General features: G+C 47.8%; 1 non-coding gene and 1 pseudogene across 1 annotated transcript; one reads left to right on the top strand and one right to left on the bottom strand.

The window, feature by feature from the left end:
• Positions 1–6,192: 6,192 nt before the first annotated feature.
• On the top strand, positions 6,193–6,897 carry LOC148120756 (small ribosomal subunit protein uS5 pseudogene; annotated as a pseudogene).
• Positions 6,898–9,899: 3,002 nt separating this feature from the next.
• Positions 9,900–10,006, bottom strand: LOC148120755 (U6 spliceosomal RNA). The gene has a single exon (XR_015738954.1). It is a non-coding gene; the product is annotated as a U6 spliceosomal RNA (small nuclear RNA).
• Between the last annotated feature and the right edge of the window lie 8,465 nt (positions 10,007–18,471).

The following is an 18,471-nucleotide window of genomic DNA, read 5'->3' as shown; positions in this document are numbered from 1 at the left end:
GGCTAGCCTTGGATTTGCTGTGCAGTCAAGGATGACCTTGAACGTCTGATCTTCTCACCTCTACCTTCCTAGTGTTGGGAATATCCATGTGGTATGTACCACCATGCCCATTATTTGTGGTGCTGGGGAATCTAAACCTAGGGCACTCCCCAGTCTGGATTCTTTAGTTTCCAGCTCATGTACCCCACCCGCCACGTGTGTATGTGCTTGTGGTATGCACACCCATGAGCTATCCCAGATACTTCCCGCGCTTCTTGTACTAATGTTCTGAGACACAAAAGGGGAAGAAACATACACATGCAGATGGTGCATGCCCAAAGTCAATCTCCACAGTGTCGGGAAAGTCTGGGTGGGGCAGTAGGGATTGTGGGTAGAGCTCACAGAACACTGGTGTGCTCTCAGCTCTGTTCCAGGCCTCAACCCCAAACCTACCAATGGCTCTTTCCACTTGAAAAAGCAGTAGACACTGGATTGTGCAGATAGGGCTCAAGAGACTTGAGGAGGAAGTGGGGAGGCTTCCAAAAATAGGCTGCTGGAACCACAAACAGTGAAGGCACGGAGGTTTAGCCCGACCACTAAACTAGACTGCCAACTAGGAGGGTTGGGCAGGGAAAGGAGAACCCTACTTCCTGGTGTGAGTCACCCATGGTGGGAAGGCCCAAGTGTCAAGCGCCCAGCCAGAGGGCACTTAGTTTTCTCCTCCTAAGGACATGTCTCTTCCTTCATTTTCTTCTCCTTCTCCCGGCTCCTCTCTCTACTGCCTAGGGCAGGTCAGCCCAAAGGCAGCTTTCATTCGTTCATTCACTCATTCACTCACTCATTTGCCCGCCATTCACCTAGCCGTCTGCTCATCCACTCGCCTTTTTATCCATTTGCTCATTTCTTCAACCATCACCCATCCTCCCATCCATTCCTCGTTCATCCATTTACTCAATGTATTTCATTCGCTCATTGCAGAGCATTCAGGGACCTTCAGTAAACGGATGTAACAGATGATCAGAAAAGCTGCAGGGCGGTGGTGGCGAACCCCTTTAATCCTAGCACTCGGGAGGCAGAGGCAGGTGGATCTCTGTGAGTTCGAGGCCAGCTGGTCTACAGAGTGAGTTCCAGGACAGTCAGAGTTGTTACATAGAGAAACCCTGTCTCGAAAAATCCAAAGCAAAACAAAACCCATAAAAACCAGATGCTTCAAATTTAATGTTGAAGAGCGACCATCAGGCTGGGTGGTGGTGGTACAACACACCTTTAATCCCAACATTCAGGAGGCAGAGGCAGGTAGGTAGTTTGAGGACAACCTAGCTACAGAGAAACCCTTTCTCTCTCTCTCTCTCTCTCTCTCTCTCTCTCTCTCTCTCTCTCTCTCTCACACACACACACACACACACACACACACACACACAAGAGTGACTGTCAGGACGCAGAGGAAGCTCAGTGGGTAAAAGTGCTTGATGCTTGCTGCACAAGTGTGAGGAACCCGCGTAAGAAAATGGATGTGTGATCAGCTAGAAGGCTCAGTGCCTGAAATGCTTCTTGCCACACAAGTCGGGCAACCTGAGTTCAGTCTCTGGAGCTCACATAAAGATGGAAGGACTTACTCCCCAAAGCTATCCTCTTACCTCCACACCATGACACATGAACCCCCACCCCACCTCCCCCAAATAATAATTTCAATTGCGAAAAAAAAATTTAAAATTAGAATGTGTATCAAGAGAGCCTGTAATCTCAGCCCTGCTGCGGCAACACGGGAGGTGGAAACAGGTCCCCGAAGCTTGCAGGCCAGCTAGCCTGGTGGGCTGCAGGGTGAACTGCAGAGACCATATCTCAATCAGGGTGGAAGTCGAGGACCCATACCTGAGATTGTCCTCTGTCACATGTGAGCCTGTATGCACACATATGAACACACACAGAATGACCATTGTCATTGGCAGTCAATGGCCCTGTTAGTTTAAAATCTAAGATGATGGATTCCACGCCTTCTTTAGTCCGGGCTTGGAGTGAAATGGGAGATAATCGGGTGGGATGGCCTTTATCCCGCAGCCCCACGGGAAAGCACTTTCTCCCTTGAGAATAGGAAACCAGGGTTCAGTCACAAACCTCGGCGGTGCTGTCTGTCATGCCCTTTTCTTGGGGGCATATGAACAAACATCTAGTCACCCCACCTAGGGGTCAACCCAAAGAGACAATTGCACCCTGGTCCAGCTTTGATGAACCAATGAGCTCCCTGGGTTTCCTTAAGGTCACAGCTGCATCATTGAAAGCCCCGCTCCAGTATAGGCACAGGTCTCCCCCAAATCCCTATATGTGGAATTCCCCCCACTTCAGCTAACTTCCCATCTCCTATGTACTCCAGCCCCTCCTTACATGCAGGAGGACAGAATTATGGGCAAATGGCAGGAAGGGGAGCGTTCAGGAGGGAATGGTGGGGACCTCAGGTGAGGGACTGATGGGAATGTTTCAAAGTCTCATGAGTGTGGGCCATTACAGCTGCTGGCCCTTCAAGACGGCGGTGACCATGTCATGTCCAGGACAATGTTCCCCAGCATCTCTGAGGAATACTGTTTGTCCTTGTAAGTAGTGTGGTGTGTGTGTGTGTGTGTGTGTTAACAAAAAGTTGTCAGATCAAAATGGAGTCACTTCTGTCTGTCAAACCCTACCAGAGTCCAGGGGCCATTGTCTACTTTCTGCTGCTTCTTGAACTTTTGGCTAAGATCGAGTGCAAACGACCGGAGGCTGGGACGTTTAGAGGAAAAAGGTTTATTTGTCTTAGTGATTTGAAGTCTGGGAGGGCCAAGTTAGGAGGCTGCACTGGGTGAGAGCCTCCTTGCTGATAGAGATTCTGCAGAATCTACAGAAAGGATGGAACTTCAGACTGGGAGAGAGATGCGCAGCAGACGCTGAGCGGCACTTTTCACAGACCCGTTCTTTTTTAAAATTAATGATGTTTGTGTAGGTGTGTGCAAATGTGTGTGTGCTCACACACCGAGGTGTGTATGTGGCGATCCAAGGACAGTTTGGAGCCTGTTCTCACCTCACCTTCCACCATGAGAGTTTCAGGGATTGAGTTCACATTGTCAGGCTTGGCAGCAAGTGCCCTTAGCCACTGAGCTCAACAGAACAATTTTTTTTTTTTTAAATGATACAGTGTAGCCCTGGAACTCACTCTGTAGACTAGGCTGACCTCAAACTCAAAAATCTACCTGCCTCTGCTTCCCAAGTGGTGGGTTTAAGGTGTGCGCCACCGCACCTGGCTCCCAACACACCTATACTTAAAATAACTTCATTAATCCAGCAATCTATGTCGGAACCCCCCCTTCTCTCAGCAGTCCTGGTGGTCAAACCCAGGGCCTCAGGAATGCTAACCAGGTACCCTCCCATCCAGCTCAGTCCCCAGTACTCTCTTCACTGTTTTATTGAGAGACTGGGTCTTGCTAAGTTGCCAAGGCTGGCCTTGAACTCACTCTCTAACTCAGGCAGGTCTGGAACTTGCCTCAGTGTCTTTAGTAGCTGGCATGACAGGCCTAGGTCCAGGACTGTCACACTCCAAGGTCCCGCCTGGTTCTACTGCCCAACAGGGTTAAAATTCAATCTCTGTTCTGACGGGCTCACCCAGGTGGAGCCATTTATGAAGAAGATCATTGCGTATGTTTATTTGGTGACAATAACTGTCACCGAAGACTCTTTCCAAACCACAGCCTTGCACAAAAATCATGATGAATTTGCACAAAGAACCACAGCCTTGCAGCAAAACTGCCCTTCCAGGCATCGGCCCAGAAGCTGCCTGCTCAGCCTCATGCTGACTCCGCCTTTAGCACTGAGCTTTGCAGCGAGGACCCAGCTTCTGTAATCTCCCTCACCTTCCCGTTAACCCTCGCCTCCCTTTACTCTCTTGCTCTGTGGCACCTTGCACCCCCTGTAGCATACATGGGCCATACATATTGCAATCTCATCACACCCTGCTCAGTTTAGTATCTTCATATTACACTACTGGAGACCCCCACCCCCACCCCCAGAGGGAGGGTGTCTTGGCTGGTTTTATGCCAGCTCGACACAAGTCAGAGTCCTTTGGCAAGAGGAACTTCGGTTAGGAAAATGCTCCCACCCGACCGGCCTGTGGGCAAGCCTGGGTACATTTTCTTGACAGGTGATGGATGTGGGAGGGGCTCAGCTCATTGTGGGTGGTGCCCTCCCTGGGCTGGTGGTCCTGGGTTCTAGAAGAAAGCTACTGAGCAAGCCACGGGGAGCAAGCCAGTAGCCATCACTTCTCCATGGGCTCTGCATCAGCTCCTGCCTCACGCAGGCTCCCGCTCTCCTGAGTTCCTGCTGTGACTTCTCTCAGTGACAGTCTGTGATGTGGAACTGGAAGAGGAAATCAACCCTTTCCTCCCAAGGCTGCTTTTGGTCTTTTATGGTGTTTTATCACAGCAATAGAAACCCTGACTAAGACAGAGGGGGTTTGGAGTGTCCCTATCAGCAATTGCAGCTGACAGAACAATGAGGGGAGAAGATGTCCTTGTCTCAACCCCCAGAACCTGGGAATATATTTTAGTAAGTTAGGTGATGGCATTATAGATTTTAAGTGAGACGCTCTCTCTTTCTGTGTGTGTGTACGTGTGCACACACTTGCACAAGCCTGTGTGATGAGTCTGAATTACCAAGGTATATTCAACTGTATGTAAGAGAGTGAAGGGTGGGGGGCGGTGTTAACCAGAGCTGGCAGAGAGGGGCCGGAGAGAGATATATAGAGAGATGTAAAGTTGGGAAGATGCTACACTGGTTTTGAAGATGGATGTAGGGGCCATAAACCAAAGAATTCAGGGCCCTGTGGCAACAGGAAAAGGCAAATGAGGGGCTCCCCCTAGAGGCCGCAGGAGGAACACACAGCCTGGCAACACCTTGGTTTGAGAATTTTGAACCAGAACTGTAAAGTCTGTGCTGCTTTAAGATGGTTATTATACCTGTGACTGTGACTTTGAGTAGATAACGCTGCTGGTCTGGTCAATGGGCCCCGAGAGAGGCGGGGTCCCACAGACTGCGGTGCCAGTGCAGACCTGAGCAGAGTGGGGACAGAAGTGGCCACACGGAGGGCTCAGCAACAATGAGAGACAAGCCCTAGAGAGAAGCCTCAAGAAGTGCCCTCAGGGCCTGGGTATTGAAGGCTTGGCTGTCAGCTTGTAGAATGTCGGAAGGTGATAGACTCTCAAGAGATGGCACCCAGCCCCTTCCTCTCGCTCGTTCTGCCCCTCACTGTCATCGGTGTGCAGTTCTGCCATGCGCTCCCACCATGCTGTACTGTCTCTGCAGGACTACCTGCGTGTGCCACCACGCCCACTTCTGGTCTCCTCTGTCCGGTCCTATCTCCCAACACCCATCACAGTGGCAGTTAAATCCAAGCTGAGTCCCACTGTGGTGGCTCACACCTGTGATCCCCGGCAGAAGGACCACTGAGGGTCGGAGGTTATCCTGGGCTACATAGTGCATTGCAGGACAGCTGGCTACAGAGTGAGACATTGTCTCCAAAAACAAACTAAACAATAAAACCGATGTCAATGTGAGTTTGAGAGACAACGTCCAAACCACAGGAAGAGACAGTGTTATGTCACGCAACAGTGATGCCATATTCTGAGAAATGAGTTTGTGGACGATTTTTATCATTGTGTGAATGAGTATATGTAGTAGACTACCTGTTACACACACACACATACACACACACACACACACACACACACACAGAGAGAGAGAGAGAGAGAGAGAGAGAGAGAGAGAATAGTGCTCCTCCTAGGGCCACTATGAACAAAACAACATGAGATTAGATTAAGCACAAGAGAAAATAATGTACTCAAAAGCCATGATAGTGATAAAGCCGGGCGGTGGTGGCACAAGCCTTTAATCCCAGCACTCAGGAGGCAGAGGTAGGTGGATCTCTGTGAGTTCAAGGTCAGCCTGGTCTACAAGAGCTAGTTCCAGGGCAGGCTCTAGAGCTACAGCAAAATTCTGTCTTAAAAAACAAAAACAAATCTTCTTCTTCTTCTGAAAAACACCAATGGTGGATGACGCCGGTGCAGTGGGAGGGCCCAGAGGACCCGGGGGCCCAGGATTAGGAGGCCGGGCAGCTTCTGCGGTCTGAGGGGCCGTGGCCGAGGCTGTGGGGCTCGTGGAGGTAAAGCTGAAGATAAGGAGTGGATTCCCATCACCAAGCTGGACCGCCTGGTTAAGGACATGAAAATCAAGTCCCTAGATGAGATCTGCTTGTTCTCCCTGCCCATTAAGGAGTCCGAGATCATTGACTTTTTCCTGGGAGCATCCCTAAAGGACGAGGTTCTGAAGATCATGCCCGTGCTGAAGCAGACTAGGGCAGGCCAGCGGACCAGGTTCAAGGCTTTCGTCGCTATTGGGGACTACAATGGTCACGTAGGTCTCAGTGTTAAGAGCTCCAAGGAGGTAGCCACTGCCATCCGAGGGGCCATCATCTTGGCCAAGCTTTCCATTGTCCCTGTGCGGAGAGGCTACTGGGGGAACAAGATTGGCAAGCCCCACACTGTGCCTTGCAAAATGACAGGCCACTGTGGCTCTGTGCTGATGCGTCTCATACCTGCCCCCAGAGGCACTGGCATAGTCTCCGCTCCTGTGCCCGAGAAGCTACTGATGGTGGCTGGCATTGATGACTGCTACACATCAGCCAGGGGCTGCACTGCCACCCTGGGCAACTTTGCCAAGACCACCTTTGATGCCATCTCTAAGACCTACAGCTACCTGACCCCTGACCTCTGGAAAGAGACTGTGTTCACCAAGTCTCCTTATCAGGAATTCACTGACCATCTTGTGAAAACCCACACCAGAGTATCTGTTCAGAGGACCCAGGCTCCAGCTGTGACCACCACATAAGGGTTTTTATACAAGAAAACTAAAAGTGAATCAAGTCTGTTAAAAACAAACAAGCAAACAAACAAACAAAAGCCATGATAGGGGTCAGCGAGGAGGCTCAACGGGTGAAGTACCTGCTCTATATGACCACACTGACTCTACAGAGTTATCCTGTGACCTTCACATGTGTGCCGTGGCCTGTGTGCGCTTCTCATGCAGTCTACACACACAAATAAAAAGATGTGATAAATTAGAACTACATACGGCTGCTGCATAACTATTTGGAATAAAGTTATTTTTAATAAGTAAGAGCACACTTTAAAATAATGCAAAGCACATTTAGACACACACATCTATATATACACATATACATAAATATGTGTATATTTAAGACAGCATCTCACATAGCATAGGCTAGCCTCAAATTTGCTATACAGCAGAAGATAGCCTTGACCTTCTGGCCCTTTTGCCTCTACATGACCTACCATGACCAGATTTGTTGGTTTATTGTTTTTTTTTTCAATGTTGAGTCCAAACCCAGGGTTTGGAGCGTGCTAGGCGAATAGTCTACCCACAGAGCCACATTTCTGGCCCCGTACGTGCTATGGTTTTATATTCCGGGCAAAGGGCTGTAGGTGTGTTTATAGCACATGGTAAACCCACAAGTGGTGATGTGTGCAGCAATGATAGACAGCTCCGGCGTCACTAGGGGATAATGGTTCATCTCATGACATTCTTTTAGGTCCAACATTGCATACGTGGCCTGTCATTGACTCGATGTGGTTATGTGGCTTGTGACCATACCAGGTCATTTTGCACGGATACATATAGATGTGGTCCACATGTTCCTGCTCCTCCAGCCACGTAGATGCCAGTCTTCCCATCCCCAGTTCCTCTTCCTGCCCCTTAGTGTTGTCATGCCGCATCAACCTCAGAGATAATTTTACATTCTCATGTAAGTACATCAGCACCATCCCATAATACTCCACGGCATGGCTGGACTAGATGAGTGTTCTACCACCGAGCTACTTTATAGCTACATCTTACTTTCAATTCTTAGCTAAATTCAGGAATCTCTGGACCAGGCTCAATGGTGGGTAAGACTCCAGGAAGGGCAGTTGCAATGCCACCTTGGCTTAAAAAAAATTAGATAATTTTATGTGGGTATTTCACCTGCATGTATGTCTGTGTACCACATGAGTGCCTGGTGCCCAGGGAGGACAGAAGAGGGCATAGGATCTTCTGGGGCTGGAGTTGCAGATGGTTGTGAACTCACGTGTGTGCTGGGAGTCAAACCTTGGTCTCCTGGAAGATCAGCCAGTGCTCTTAACTGCTGAGACATCTTTCCAGCCCTCTTTTATTCTACAATTCAGGAGAAGCCTTTCTCTTGGCTTCTCAAGAGCCATCTTGGGTCTGAAATGGAATGCATCACAGGGTGCTGGCCTTCAGGTCCTCAACTATAAAATGGGGGGGGTCCCTATAACTCTTCATATATTTGCAGATAGCAAAGTCTGGAAATTACATTACAGCAAGAATAAACATAACCCATAAAATACTGCTTCTCCTACAGAGTTCAGTCGGCTATCCTTCGACCTTGCTCCCCCAGTGCTCCCAGCAAACCTGTCCCTGCTTCCCAATCCATCTCTGTTGATTCTTCTTACGTTGATGACACTGTGCAGTCAGGGCATAAGCCAAGACCGAAAGATCTGCTTACCCTAGACCATCACCTGGTGTGGGATGCAGGATTTGGAGGGAGCCCCTCTTCCCTAAAGAAGCTGCCCCCCAGGCACACATGCATACACACACATGCACACCCACACGCACATGTGCACAGTGCAATTAAAACACTGGTGGGAAACTCTTCTGAAATGCCAACTGATGTGGTTCCGAGGCGCCTTTCTAAATCCAGTTCCCTCAGCCTACTGCAGTCATGGCTCATAGGGGAGACGGCAGAGGGACAGGGAAAATTCCTTTCTGTGATTTCAAACCTTGCAGTGATCATGTAAGAGAACAGAAATCGAGAGGAGAGAGCAACTCCCAGACTCAAATAGGGAAAAGAATCTAGAGTGGCTCATGGGAGGAGAGTTTGTGGGGTCCAGAGGTGGACCCTGACTTAAGAGCAGATAAGAGCCCCAACTCAAGGACTTGCACTGGGGAATGAGAGAATCCCTTTTGGAGGTGAGTATGGAAACTTTTTTTTTTAAGTAAATTTTATTAAATTATAAAAGTTTCCATTTCCGCCCCTCTTCCCAACACCCTCCCACTCCCCCCACTCCCTCTCCTCCTCCCTCTTCGTCCCTTAGGGCAGTCAGGGTTTCCTGCCCTGTGGGAAGTTCCAGTTCCTTCCCCCTCCCTCCAGGTCCAGGAAGGTGAGTGTCCAAACAGACTGGATCCCCAAAATCCAGTATATGCAGAGGAAACAGGTCCCAGTATCACAGTCAATGGCTTTTCAGAAAGACTTCGGGCCAGCCACAGTCAGAGAATCCGGCCAAATTCCGAGAATCTGGTTAGATCACCTCCTCGTTCAGTCCCAGTCCAACTGGCCTTGGTAAACTCTCATTAGATCCGTTCCCTTGTATCAGTGGGTGATAGCATCCCTCGCAGTACTGATTTCGTTTTTCATGTTCTTCCTCCTTCTGCTCCTCATTTGGACCTCGGGGGGCTCAGTCCGGTGCTCCAATGTGGGTCTCCGACTGTATCGCCGTCCTTCGCCAGATGAAGGATCTATGGTGATAAGCAAAATATACATCAGTATGGTTATGGGCCACGGCCGATTCAGGCACCCTCTCCTCTGTCCAGAGAACAATCTGGGGGATCTCTCCTTGGACCTGGGATCCCATATATAATCAAGTCTCCTGTAAACCCTAAAATGACTCCCTTAGTTGAAATATATTCTTCCCTGATCCCATATTCATCCTTCCTCCCTCCCCCCCCATCCCAGGCCACCGAGCTTTCCCCGTTTCTCCCCTACTCCCTTCTCTCTAACCCTCTCCCCTTCCATCAACCCTCCCACCCCCCCATGCACCCGAGGTTACCTGAAAAATATGGAACGCTTCACGAATTTGCGTGTCATCCTTGCGCAGGGGCCATGCTAATCTTCTCTGTATCGTTCCAATTTTAGTATATGTGCTGCCGAAGCGAGCACGAGTATGGAAACTTGATATCAGCCAATCAGAACTCAGATGAGTTTCAGATCCAAGATTTGGCACCAATGAATGAGTGTCATAAAATGGTATATGCTGAAATGACCAAATTATGGATATGTTGTGTGTATATATGTGTACATGCACACACACACACACACACACACACACACACACACACACACACACACGCTGTATAGCCAGGCTGGACTTGAGCACTTGCTCTTCCTGCCACCCTAGTGCTAGGATTATAGGTGTATATCTTTCCTGGCTCAAGGTATGTCATCAAAATCTGTTTTGCTTGCTCGTTTGGGGACGAGCAGGCTCCAGTCACACTGTGGGAAGCTTTAGCAGCAACAAAAGAGCTTGGACTTTGTTCTTCCGAGAACAGCAGCCTAAGTGACTCTAAGACTCATGAGGCTTAGCAGTTAACGGCAACAAACCCCACATTTTGTCATTTTCTTTCTTCCTTTTTCTTGTCTTTTCTCTGTGAGATGATTTCACTGTGTAACTCTGGCTGACCTGGAACTCACTATGTAGAGCAGGCTGGCCTCAAGCTCAGAGATCTGCCTGCCTCTGCCTTACAGGGACTGGAACTAAGTTTACTTATTTCGTGTCTACACCCATGGGAGCACACACACGTGTGCGTGTATGTGTGGAGGCCAGAGGACATCCTCACCTCCCAAGCACTGGGATTACAAATGGGTGTTAAACACCCAGTTTTTTTTTTATTTTTTATTTTTATTGTGAGTTCTAGGAATGGAACTTGGGTGCCATGTCCTTTACTAATTGAGCTAACTCCTCAGCCTGATGGAAGGTATTCTAAGTTAGGTCTCAACCTTCCTAATGCTGCATCCTAATACAGTTCCCCATGTTGTGGTGACACCCAACCATAAAGTTTTGTTTTGTTTTTAAGATTTATTTACTTATTATGTATGCAGTGTTCTGCCTGCAATGTATACTTGCAGGCCTGAGGAGGGCGCCAGATCTCAGGATAGATGGTTGTAAGCCACCCTGTGGTTGCTGGAATTAAATTCAGAACCTCTGGAAGAGCAGCCAGTGCTCTTAACATCTGAGCTGTCTCTCCAGCCCCCATAAAGTTATTTTTGTTGCTACTTCATAACTGTAATTTTGCTACTGTTATGAATCGTAATGTAAATATTTTTGGAGATTGAGGTTTACTAAGGAGGTCACAACTCATAGGTCGAGAACCGCTGATATATATAGGCCTTGTCCAAGGAGGAAGGGCCTGAGGAACTCCTTCCTTCCTTCCTTCCTTCCTTCCTTCCTTCCTTCCTTCCTTCCTTCCTTCCTTCCTTCCTTCCTTCCTTCCTTCCTTCCTTCCTTCCTTCCTTCCTTCCTTCCTTCCTTCCTTCCTTCCTTCCTTCCTTCCTTCCTTCCCTCATTTCTTTCTTTTTTTTTGACTTTGCACCTCAGTAATTGATTCCACCTTGGGCCAAATCGGAGGAGTTAGACAGTCATATGTCGCCACACTGTGGCGGCGTCGAGAACTGCACGTGTCTTGCTCTAGCGGGCCAGCCAAGACAAGGAATTTTGTATTTTCTGGGTCCTGCGGCTGAGAAGGGGACGAGCTTGAATTAAGGGGAAGGACAGAAAACCCTTGCCTGGCACTCGACTCTCTTGCCCTTCCCTTGGTGTAGAAAGAGAATCCCAAACTTCCTGATCACGAGTTTCCCTGCCGTGTCCAATCACACAGTCCTGATTCTCTAAGTTTTCCGTTGATTGCGGACTGCCCAAGGGCAGGGCCGCCACTGCCCCTGTGGTGGGGATAGAAAATATGGGAACAGACTGATAGACAGTGAGGCAAAAGGACACACAAATCTTTTATTTTGATTTTTTTGAGACAGTATTTCTCTGTGTAGCTTTGGAGACTGTCCTGGAACTCACTCTGTAGACCAGGTTGGCCTCAAAATCACAGAGATCCACCTGCCTCTGCTTCCTGAGTACTGTGATAAAAGGCATTGTCACCACTCCCCGGCTTTTCATTTGTCTCTTGAGACAGGGTTTCTCTGTGTTGCCCTAACTGTCCTGGAACCCTAGACCAGGCTGGCCATGAGCTCACAGAGATCTTCCTACCTCTGCCTGTCGACTGCTGGGATTAAAGGCATGAACCACCACCACCTGGTTTATTTTAAGTTTTTGATACAGGATCTCATGTTCTGGCCTCAACTTTGTCAGGTAACAAAGGATGGCCTTGAACTCCTGATCCTCCTGCCCCCACCTTCCAAGTGCTGGGTTACAGGAGTGTGCCATCACACCCAGTTTTATGTGGTGCTGGGGATAGAAGCCACGCCTTCCTACATACCAAGGAGGAACTCCATCATTCAAGACCATCTGAGTGCCAGGCCCGGAACACAATGCCCAGTGCCCCTGCGTCGGTTGCCATTGCCACCCAGACTCTCTTTCAAACCTGGACTCCTTCATGTACAGTCTCCTTGCCGCCTGTCTGAGGGTCTTCCCCGCTTCCTTTGGATTAGACTCACAGGTCTGGACCACCCAGCTCAGCAAAGCCCAAGAGATACATGTGGGGCACAAGCAACTGCCAAACCAGGAGTTCTCAGCTGTCTGGGAAGGAGAATGACGTGTGCAAACGGCAAAACCTATGGGCACAGGTCAGTGGAGGCATCAAGAGGGGTCACCGACCAAAATTAGCCTCTGTTTATGTGACTCACTTCCCTTCCTTCTCCCTTTCACCCAGCCCTTCCTTCTTTCTGCTAAAAAAACACATACATGGTTTTAAGTGGTGACGCAGTCTCAAAGGGACCTGGAGACCAGCGTATGCAGGGCTGTCAAAACCGTATGAGGAAATACCATCAGTTTCAAAGATAAAGACACCCGGGTGCTGGGTATAGTGGCCCATGCCTGTAATCCCAGCACTTGGGATCAGGAGTTCAAACTTATTCTTAGCTACACAATTAACTAAGGAACCGGTGAACATAGGAACAGACCTCCTCCTGAGGTGGAGGTGTCGTGGTGACTTCCTGAAAGTGACTCTTGCGGGGTGAGCAGAGTCTTCTAAGTGGAAGTGGGCCCAGCGACCTAAGAAAGGAGTTGAGGTCCATATGTGCACAGAGGAGTGGGTGTGTGCTACCTACCCCCAGAACCCAGGCCTGGGAAGTGCCCATAAGCCAGACCAGAGAGTAAAGACCAGCTCACAGGACAACTGGGGCGGCATGAACCTGCTTAGATTTTTATTTGTAAATGATTCTGAAGGCACTGGAAATTTATTTTTAATGTTCAAAAGTACAGAGGAATATTCATTTTAGAAAAATCAGAAAAGAGCCTAGAAATATGGCTCAGCAGCTAAGAGCACTGCCTGTTCTCCACAAGGCTCTGGGTTTATTCCCAGCGTCCACATAGTGGCTCACAACCCTCTGTAACTGCAGCTCCAGGGAATCTGACGCCCTCTTCTGGCCTCTGAGGACACTGCACATATGCAGTGGGCTATACATGCGGTGAACAGTCAGACACGCAAAATGAAGTAAAAGTAAAAAAAAAAAAAGCCCAATGCCGGAAAATAGAGAAAAGAAGAGCCACGCCCCTGCTCCTCGAGACTTAAAACACCTTTTCTGTATCTTTTGAAACGGCCTCTATGTTGTTGACTTAATTACAGCCAGCTACAGTGACTCACACCTGTAACCACAACACTTTGGAAACTGAGGTAGGAGGATTGCTGCAAGTTTGAGGCCAGTCAGGTCTAAAGAGTGAGATGCTGTTTCAAAAAGCAAGCAAGCAAAGAAACAGACAAAAGAATAAGCAAGCCTCTTAGTTACCATGCCCTCTTCTCAGCCCCTCATTCCCATATTCACGCCTCCATTTTCTATCATTCTCTCCTTCCCTAGCTTGTATCTGTTAACTGTCTGCAGGGCTCCAGATGCTGCCATGACCCCAGGGATGGGGAAGTGAAGAAGGTAAACAAGCTTCCTGCTCCCCAGCTTCCTCTTCTTCCACCCACTGCTTGTCCCCAACAACAAGTTTCTGATAGTATTTGCCACGCAGAACGCTCATGTGCCTTTGGAGGAATGAGCGAGGAGAAACCTGGAGCAAGCGAGATGGCTGGGGGGGTGGGGGGCAGAAGTGCTTGCCATGGTTTTGAGTTTGATCCTCAGAAACCACGTAAGAAAGCTGGATGCAGTGGTGCACATCTGTAATCCTAGCACTCTACTGTGAGACGGGAGGTGAAGACAGGAGAATGTTCTAGAAGCAGAAGTATTCGGTAGAATATATATCTTGATTCCACAATAAGCAGAATGCATGTGGCTTTCTGTGTATGCTCCACCAAGCGTGATGTCCTCCATGTCATACCCATCACTCCATTCCAGGTCATGGTTTCATACTGTCTCTGGTCAGCCCATTCTCTCTTTGTGGTCAGCAAAGTGTCCTCCCACAAAACCTCAAGGTGAAGGTTCTGTATGTCTTTTGGGCGCACAGGGAACACTTCAAGTTGGACCTTTCCCACCACCCGTAGTTGTTCTGTGGGATCAGTTGAGTTGGTATTCATTGAGCGTCGCTGTCCTGTGCAGGGTGGTGGAGCTACGGCGCCTCTGCGAGTCTGATGGAGGACAGTGCTGGTTTTCTGTTGTCCCAGCAAGACTATTCGCCGGGAGTTTTCCAGAGTTAGCTGCTGTGGGAAGCAGATAGTGGCATGCCAGCGGCTCACAACAGGGACATCACCAAATGAGTCCTTGGAAGGGGACACGTCACAGCATCCCCTCTCCTGTGTAAACGAGAGAGCTGATGGCAGGTGACATCTTGTTTCATCTCCGATCACCTAGATACATGACTATGATTGATGGCTAAGAGTAATTATGTCCAAGAGGGAGGCTCATCCAGCCACATGCAGGGACCTCTTGACAGAGAATTTGAGCTGTGACTGGTAGGATTTCTGCCACTTCCTTCTCCCAGCATGAGTTAGCAGTGCCCCATCTTCCTTTGGCTTATGCTATCTGAGGATACCCTGAAATGAAGACAAACCCTCCCCAGAATCAGAGAGGGGACCTGCGTTAACACTGGAGAGACGGTTGCTTCCTGACAAATAGGCTTAAGGGAAAATTTGGCAGCTAAATAAAGCCTCAATATTGATTGATTGATTGATTGATTGATTGACTGATTGGCAGGAATATGGCTATTGGGCTTGCCACAAGCATCTAGAAAATGATGGTCACCCAGCCTTCAGCCAGTGTTCTCACAGAACCTTTTGTTACAAAGAGGATCATTTCCTTATCCTGGAGGAGGCTGTGCTGAGAGGCAGAGGGAAGGTCAGGTTTCCAAGCCTGCATCTTGCAGAGAACTCACAGTCACAAAATGTCATCCGCAACCTGACTATCAGGTGGTGTAGCAGAGGGGATGCTTTGGTGTGTGTTCTGGTCTCTCACCATGTGTCCCTGTTGAGGGAGGACGAGAGAGCAAGGAGCTGCTGTGTTCACACAGACTAAGGGGCAGGACCTGGGCAGCACGTGAGCCGTCCAAGAATAGAGCTGGGTTTCAGCAAAGTTTGTAGGGCGGCCTCCTGCCCAACTGCCACACCAAGACAGTAATGCTTTGTTGGAGTGTGAACGGGCAGAGGGTTATACCCCAGTGGCAAGGTGTTCCCAATCATCTTGTCATTGATTGGCTTAAGGGTGCTCCCATGAGTCTGAATCAGACCATGGAATTTCAAGGGAGGTGTGGGAAGAGGGTCTCTTGGAATCTTCTAGAAGAGATGGCTCATTTCTTCCTTGGAAGTCACTGGGGCTGAGTGTGATGACTGCATGCAATGTACTCCCTGGAAACCAGGAAGAACCAATGTTAGGATGAAGATAATGATGAGGCGGCAGGCAGAAAAACGGGAAGGAACTTGCATCAGTCCACCCACACTGGCCAAATAAACTGGCTTAAGGTCCTGGGTAGCTAACGGTGAGAGCATGGAGGAAGTGGTGATGCCCTGAGACGAACCCCTGAACAAGGAAGCAAGGGCTGGGGATGATCCGTGGAATGGGGAGAAAGGGGTAACCAAGAATTTTCAAGGAGGGGAAGCTAAATGTAAGACCCTATTGTGGTGGATTCAAAACTGCCTACCTATGAGCAAAGTAGAAACATGAGCAAAATGACAATGTTTAAAATATAATTAGGGGTTAGCAAGATGGTTCAGTGGATAAGAGCACTGGCTGCTCTTGCAGAGGACCTGGGTTCAGTTCCCAGCACCTATATGGCTGCTCACAACCATCTTCAATTCTAGGGGATATGGTGCCTGCTTTTTGCTTCTGTGGCACCAGACATGCATGTGGCACACACATGCAAACAAAAAAACTCATACACACAAAATAATAACAAGTTAATATTAAAATATATGTAGTTTACGTTATTGCCAAAGATATCACACAATGTCGTTACAGGACACAGAGGGACTACTCTGGAATTGAGCTGGGTCCTTGGAAGCAGGAAAGTGCCATGTAGGCATTTTGGGGGAGCCTTGCCAAGTGGTAAGATCAGTGGTCTTACCCAAATCTGGACCCTAAATATTACAATAGTAACCTTCCAGGCAAGATAGACTCACTGGTGCAATAGTGGCGCTGCTGTTTTGGGGGTAAACAACTACCTTATGCTTGAATTTGAAGCCACTCCATGGGAGGGAGAAAAATCTAGGCACTGCAAACTTGGTCAAAAACACTCTGATATTTTGCCAAGTGGACACATAGTCAAACTGCTTTCTGGATATTTGTGTTCATATCTGTAGATTAGTGCTGGTCTTGGCCATGGCCAGAGAAGAAGCTTCTAACTGGTCAAAGGGCTGAGAATAAGTGACTGTGGGTGCTCATCCTTAAACATGACATTGGAATCACCCTCTGTAAGGCCCAGGGAGCACTGAAGAAGAATGGTTTGTATTAGGCTTTCTCAGCCTACCAGCCCCCAAATCATGACATGGAGACTTACTATTACTTATGAATGGTCTTGACCTTAGTTTAGGCTTGTCCCACTAGCTCTTATAACTTATTTTAACCCGTTTCTCTTTATCTACATGTTGCATTGAAACTTTTCACCTTTCTCTCATTCTGTATGTCCCACTTTCCCGCTTCCTCGGTGTCTGTCTGTCTGGTGGTTGCCTGGCTGGCCTCAGGCAGCTCTCTCTTCTTCCTTGTTCTCTTCCCTCTCGAGCTTAGATTCCTCCTCTTAATTATTCTCTCTGCCTGCCAGCCCACCTACCCCTCTACTGCCTAGCTATTGACTGTTCAGCTTTTTAGTAGACCAGTCAGGCACCTTAAGCAGACGAGCTGAAACGAATGCAAAACATCTTTACATAGTTAAACAAATGCATCATAAACAAACGTAACATCTTTACACAGTTAAACAAATGCAACAGACCTTTACATAGTTAAAGTAATATTTCACAGCATAAACAAACGTAACAATCTTTACATAGTTAGAGTAATATTTCACAGCATAAACAAACGTAACAATCTTTACATAGTTAAAGTAATATTTCACAGCATAAACAAACGTAACAATCTTTACATAGTTAAAGTAATATTTCACAACATAAGCAAATGTAACAATTTTTACATAGTTAAAGTAATATCCACAACAATGGGTGGAAAGATTGCTGAAGGACGGGAGGAGTGCTGTGAAATGCTGTCCTCTGGGTGTGATGTCGCTGCTGCGCTTGTGAACACACAGCGCCTGTGACATGAAAGTAGGGAGACTAGTTGAGAAGAGGAGGGTTAGAGAGATTGAGATGAGCATGAGAGCGGGTGGTGGGGCTGGATGTGACAGTACATTGTATGTGTATATGTGTGTGTATATATATATATGTATATACACATATACATACATACACACACATATATAATTATAAAAAAGAAAAACAGATTTTAAAATCTAATTGGAAAACAGGTTGGAATGTAGTTTAGTTGGTAGAGTGATTGCCTGGGTTAGACCCCCAGCACAACATAAAGCTACATGTGAAGGCACATATCTGTAATTCCAGCAGTTTTGAAGTGGAGGCAGACAGATCGTGTGAGTTCAAGGTCATTCTCAGCTCCACAGCAAATTCAAGGCCAGTCTGGGATATGCAAGACTTTAGTATAAATAAATAAATCCATAAAAGTAAAGGGAAGACTATTCATGTAACAAAAATAATGTTCATAGTTTAGTATATGACAGTCTATTTTATATGTATGTGTATATGGTTTAATCTTTTTTCTTTTTTTTATTTTTCTGGTCTTTTCAAAACAAAGTTTCCCTGTGTAGACTTTGCTGTTTTGGAACTCACTCTGTAGACCAGACTGGCCTTGAATTTACAAAATCTGCCTCTGCCTTATGAGTGCTGGGATTAAAGGTGTGCACCACCATGCCTGGCCACTATAATCTTCTTATAAAAAGTGAAATTCTCTACCTACTTCTTGTAGCCAGCTTGTTTTAAGTCATGTTTTTCCCTTCCATAAATTATCCATTATCTCCATATCCGACA

This window comes from Myodes glareolus, chromosome 9 (assembly GCF_982192425.1).
Source record: "Myodes glareolus chromosome 9, mMyoGla1.1, whole genome shotgun sequence".
Lineage (NCBI taxonomy): Eukaryota > Metazoa > Chordata > Mammalia > Rodentia > Cricetidae > Myodes > Myodes glareolus.
This window is presented reverse-complemented; position numbering and strand designations above follow the sequence as displayed.